Genomic DNA, 6,110 nt, shown 5'->3' with positions numbered 1-6,110 from the left:
TCCCATCATGCTATTGCTGATTTGTTAAACTATAAAAACCTATAGGATTTACCCCCTTGCAGGATTCTTTCACTTCAAACCTCACTCCTCCATGATCCCTCCTTAACCTTCCAGTTATGCCCAGGCCTTAATCCTTCCACCCTACTCCCTGTGCCAGACCAGGAACCGATTCACAATTGCTTAGAAGCATTATAAATCTTCTTGCCACATGACTCGCACATCCAGGAAGGACCTCTTTCCTCCCTGACCTAGTTTGGTATACTGATGGTAGTTCGTTCTCCCAAGACAAAATCCAGCAGGCAGGCTATGCCATTGTATCTGAAAGCGAAGTCATTGACCAGGGCTCCTCCCTCCTCAAACAACTAATCAACAAGCAGAGCTGATCACCCTCACATGGGCCTTTACCTTAGCTTCAGAAAAAAGACTCACGGTTCATACAGATTCCAAATATGCCTTCCATATTCTGCTTTCACATGCAGGCATTTGGAGTGAAAGAGTTTTTTGTTCCACCAAAGGTAATTCCATCCAGAATTCTAAATTTATTATGGAACTACTAAAGGCTTCCAGGCTGCCTGCAGCCATTGGTATTGTCTACTGTAAAACACACCAGTAAGACCAGTCACCTACAACCAAGGAAAATAATTTGGCTGACCACATAGCAAAGAAAGCAGCCTAAACACTGACTGTGCTCCCTAGTGCCTCAGTTAAGTCAAGGAGCAGAAACTCAGAATGTGAGCTTGACCCAGGATCAACTTAAATACCTTCACAAAAATTTCCACCCCAACTCTAGACCTTTTTAGAACCATTAGTCACTCTCTCACTATCTGACAAGCAATTTTTACATCTTTCCTCCACCTGCAAAATTTGCCAAAAGACAAACCCATCTTCTAAACCCACCCCTTTCCCTACACACCAAGCTAGGGGTCTGCTCCCTGGCCTGGATTGGCAAATAGACTTCACCCACATGCCCAAAGTTAAAAGGTACAAATATCTTTTATTTCTAGTTGACACCTTTTCTGGGTGGGTTGAAGCTTTTCCTACCACAAACAAGCGAGCCTCCACAATCTCTGCTTTCCTTTTCAAGGAAATTATTCCCCGCTTTGAGCTCCCTACTTCTCTCCTTTGAGCTCCGACTTTGGGGTCGGACAATGACCCCAAATTCACTTCCTACATAACTCACGGACTGGCTAAATTATTGGGAATTTCTTGCCACCTCCAAATCCCCTTTCACCCTCAATCATCAGGGAAGGTGGAGTGAACCAACAGGTCAATCAAAGCTGTCCTTACTAATTTAACCCTAGAACTTCATGCTGACTGGGTCTTGCTTGTTACTCCTCAGATCTTTGCCTAAAGCGCCTCTCCAAATTTCTCCTTTTGAACTAATGTATGGGCACCCTTTCCTGCCTCCTTGGCTAAAACCTGAAGCATCTGCTCTTCCACCATCTCTTTTAGTAAGCTGTTTAAATTACTTAAGAACTTTATTATGGAAACATGTGGACTCACTTTCACCCTCATCTTTTCCTGCATTACCTTGCTCCTACCAATCAGGAGACATGGTCCTAATTGCCCCCCCCCCGAGCCTACCAAAATAACCCTTGAAACCCAAGGGGATTGGTCCACATAAAGTAATTTTAACCACCCCTACAGCAGTTAAGTTAGAGGGTCTCACGAGCTGGTTCCACGTCTCAAGGGTTAAGCCCTTCCACAGCCCTGCTGGAGGATTCGAACCATCATCCCTTCTTAACTATAATGCTCATCATTGCTTCAGAAAAAGAGGGCAATCCAAGTAGCATTCCTACCCCTGGTAGCAGCGCTAGGTATTGGGACAGGCATAGCTACTGGAACTGCAAGCATTTCCCATTAACAGAGGTTTTACTAGTTGGTTCCATAATCCTCTATTAAATTCCCTGCTTTCCTTTCTAACCCCACTATTAGTTACTTTACTGGAAGTTGCCCCTTGTGTTCTTTAGTTAGTTTGATCGCAGGTTCTGAAGACCAAGAACTAAGAACTAAGACCAGCGGGCCTAAGACCAGTCCAGCTGCTGACCTGGTTCCATCGCTTCTTGGTATCCCATTGAAGAGTGCAATAGCTACTGACAACACCTCCAACAATGACAAAGCTATCGCCGACCTTGGTCCAAGACCAAAGACCAAAAACAGCCTCGTCGCCCCAATGCCAGCAGGAAGTAGCTACAGAAAAATGACCTTCATCCCTTCTCCCATGGGCATGGATCATAGTGACAGCCATTCATTTTTCTTATTTAACCAAAGAGGGGGAAATGTTACAATGTTACAATACCTTCCAGTTCTTCCCTCTCCCCTCCTTCCAACTCCATTTTGTCTGTTTCCCTACCCTAAGCTAAAAGGTGCATAGTTTAAAGGGCAACATGGCTTTTGATACACCAGAGCTAAATCACCCCAGCAATGACCACTCTCTTCCTGTTGAACCTATATAAGTCCCCTCCCTTCCCGTTGACCTCCTCTTCCTCTTACTCTCTTCCTTTCTGCCTCCTGCCTTCTCTCTGCAGCAGAGGTTACCTTCCTTATCCTGAATAAAAGTCTCTAGATGAGCCATTTGGTGTGAGGTGTGGTTGATGAGCAGCACCAGATTGTTTTTTCCCTTTCATATAGTGAGGAGTGACTTCCCACTAAAACCTCGCCCACACTCCCCGCAAACATAGGGTTTCTCTCCTGAGAGTGTCCTCTGGTGTATTGTGATGTGTGACTTCTGACTAAATTCTCACCCACACTACCCGCAGACATAGGGCTTCTCCCCTGAGAGTGTCTTCTGGTGTAGAGTGAGGAGTGACTTCTGACTAAAGCTTCACACACACTTCCTGCAGACATAGGGCTTCTCCACTGTGTGTGTCCTCTGGTATATTGTTAGGTGTAACTTTTTACTAAAGCTTCGACCACTCTCCCAGAAGTCATAGGGCTTCTCCCTTGAGTGTGTCCTCTGGTATATAGTGAGGGATGACTTCCCACTAAAGCCTCACCCAACTCCCCACAGACATAGAGCTTCTCCCCTTAGTGTGTCCTCTTGTGTATAGTGATTAGTGACTTCCCACCAAAGCCTCGCCCACACTCCCCACAGACATAGGGTTTCTTGCCTGAGTGTGTCCTCTAGTGTATAGTGAGGTCTGACTTCTGACTAAAGCCTCACCCACACTCCCCGCAGACATAGATCTTCTGCCCTGATTGTGTCCTCTAGTGTATTTTGAGGTCTGACTAACTACTAAAGCCTTGCCACACTTCCAGCAGACATAGGTCTTCTCCCTTGAGTGTGTCCTCTGTTGTAATGTGAGGTGTGACTTCTGACTAAAGCCACACCCACACTCCCCACAGTCATAGGCTTCTCACCTGAATGTGATCTGTGGTGACGAATGAGGTGTGACTTCTGACTAAAGCCTCATCCACAATTCCTGCAGACATATGGCTTCTCCCCTGAGTGTGTCTTCTGGTTTATAGTGAGGTCTGACTTCTGACTAAAGCCTCGCCCACACTCCCCACAAATATAGGTCTTCTCCCTTGAGTGTGTCCTCTGGTGTATTGTGAGGTTTGACTTCTGACTAAAGCCTCGCCAACACTCCCCGCAGTCATAAGACTTCTTCCCTGAATGTTATCTCTGGTGACTAATGAGGTGTGACTTCTGACTAAAGCCATGTCCACAATTGCTGCAGACATATGTCTTCTGCCCTGAGTGTGTCCTCTGTTGTATAGTGAGGTCTGACTTCTGACTAAAGCCTCACCATACTTCCAGCAAACATAGGTCTTCTCCCTTGAGTGTGTCCTCTTATGTATTGTGAGGTGTGTCTAGTGACTAAAGCCTCGCCCACACTCCCCACAGTCATAGGGCTTCTCCTCTGAATGTGATCTGTGGTGACTAATGAGGTGTGATTTCTGACTAAAGCCTCGTCCACAATTCCTGCAGACATATGGCTTCTCCCCTAAGTGTGTCCTCTGGTTTATAATGAGGTGTGACTTCTGACTAAAATCTCTCCTACACTCACTGCAGATATAAGGTTTCTTCCTTAGTGTGTCCTTTGGTGTATAGTGAGTGCTGACTTCTGACTAAAGTCCCGCCCACACTCCCCGCTGGCTGACATAGGGCTTCTCCCCTGAGTGTGTCCTCTTGTGTATAGTGAGGAGTGATTTCTGACTAAAGCCTTGCCCACACTCCCCACAGACAAAGGGCTTCTCTCCTGAGTGTTTCCTCTGATATATAGTAAGATGTGACTTCTGACTAAAGCCTCGCCTACGCTCCCTGTAGACATAGGGCTCCTCCCCTGAGTGTGTCCTCTGATGTATAATGAGGTGTGACTTCTGCCTAAAGCCTCACCCACATTCCCTGCAGACATAGGGCTTCTCCCCTGAGTGTGTCCTCTGGTGTATAATGAGGTTTGACCTCTTTCTAAAGCCTCACTCCCACCCCCTGCAGACATAAGGCTTCTCCCCTGAGTGTGTTCTCTGGTGTATAGTGAGGAGTGACTTCTGACTAAAGCCTCACCCAAACTACCCACAGACATAGGGCTTCTCTCTTGAGTGTTTCCCATGGTGTATATTGAGGTGTGACTTCTGACTAAAGCCTCACGATTACTCCCTGAAGACATAGGGCTTCTCACCTGAGTGTGATCTCTAGTGTCTAATGAGGTGTGACTTCTGACTAAAGTGTTGTCCACACTCCCTGCAGACATTGGGCTTCTCCCCTGAGTGTTTCCTTTGGTGTATAGTGAGGAGAGACTTCCCACTAAAGACTCGCCCACACTCCCCACAGACATAGGGCTTCTCCACTGAGTGTATGCTTTGGTGTATAATGAGTTGTGACTTCTCACTAAAGCCTCACCCACACTCCCCACAGACATAGGGCTTCTCCTCTTAGTGTGTCCTCTGGTGTATAGTGAGGTCTGACTTCTGATTGAAGCCTCGCCCAAACTACCCACAGACATAAGGCTTCTCTCCTGAGTGTGTCCTCTGGTGTATAGTGAGGTCTGACTTCTAACTAAAGCCTCTCCCACATTCCCCACAAACATAGCACTTCTCCTCTGTGTGTGTAATCTGGTGTATAGTGAGGAGTGACTTCTGACTAAAGCCTCGCCCACACTCCCCGCTGATATGGGGCATCTCCACTGAGTGTGTTCTCTGGTGTATAATGAGGTGTGACTTCTGAATAAAGCCTCGCCCGCACTCCATGCAGACATAGGGCTTCTCCCCTGAGTGTGTCCTCTGGTGTATAGTGAGGAATGACTTCTGACTAAAGCCTAACCCAAACTACCTGAAGACGTAGGACTTCTCTCCTGTTTCCTTTGGTGTATACTGAGGTGTGACTTCTGACTAAAGCCTTTCCCACACTCCCTGAAGACATAGAGCTTCTCACCTGAGTGGGATCTCTGGTGTCTTATGAGGTGTGGCTTCTGACTAAAGCGTTGTCCACACTCCCTGAAGACATAGGGCTTCTCCCCTGAATGTGTCCTTTGGTGTATAGTGAGGTCTGACTTCTGACTAAAGCCTCTCCCACCTTCCCCACAGACATAAGGACACACTCCCATGAGTGTGTCCTCTGGTGTATAATGAGATGTGACTTCCAACTAAAGCCTCACCCACACTCCCAGCAGACATAAGGTTTCTCTGCAGAGAGTGGGTCAGAATCGACTTGACTGCACTTAACAACAACAATCTCTTTAGTTCAAATCATCAAGAATAATTCTCTTCTGTCTTGGGTTACATTTTCTTCCAGATTCCATGCTATGTTTCATGTTTTGTTTTGTTGTTGTTTTTCTCCCTGCATGCCATGGCTCAAATTGTGACTATAGTTTACATTGTTTTGTTTTGTTTTCTTCTTGCCAATACTGTCCAGATATTCTATTTTATTATAGCACACAGATTAACTTCTAAGTGTCTCTTTCTATTTGAATATGAGTCTAATTTTTTCCACTATGAGCTACATTTTGAGGACTGAACAATTCTAGAGGAGTTTCCCTGTTGACATTATTTAGTTCAGAGTAAATGCATTCTTTGCTAAAACACTGTGTGGGATCCCTTTTAAAATAATTTAATTTGTACTGCATCCACTCCACTTAGTGTGAAGAAATATACCCCATTCCCATGGGAAA

At 45.9% G+C, this 6,110-nt stretch overlaps 1 pseudogene; it reads right to left on the bottom strand.

The window, feature by feature from the left end:
• Positions 1–3,813: 3,813 nt before the first annotated feature.
• LOC102832471 lies at positions 3,814–5,546 on the bottom strand (annotated as a pseudogene).
• Positions 5,547–6,110: the final 564 nt, after the last annotated feature.

The sequence above is a fragment of the Chrysochloris asiatica genome, unplaced genomic scaffold, assembly GCF_000296735.1.
Source record: "Chrysochloris asiatica unplaced genomic scaffold, ChrAsi1.0 scaffold00323, whole genome shotgun sequence".
Lineage (NCBI taxonomy): Eukaryota > Metazoa > Chordata > Mammalia > Afrosoricida > Chrysochloridae > Chrysochloris > Chrysochloris asiatica.
Note: the sequence above shows the minus strand (reverse complement) of the source record. Positions and strands in the feature narration are given on the sequence as shown.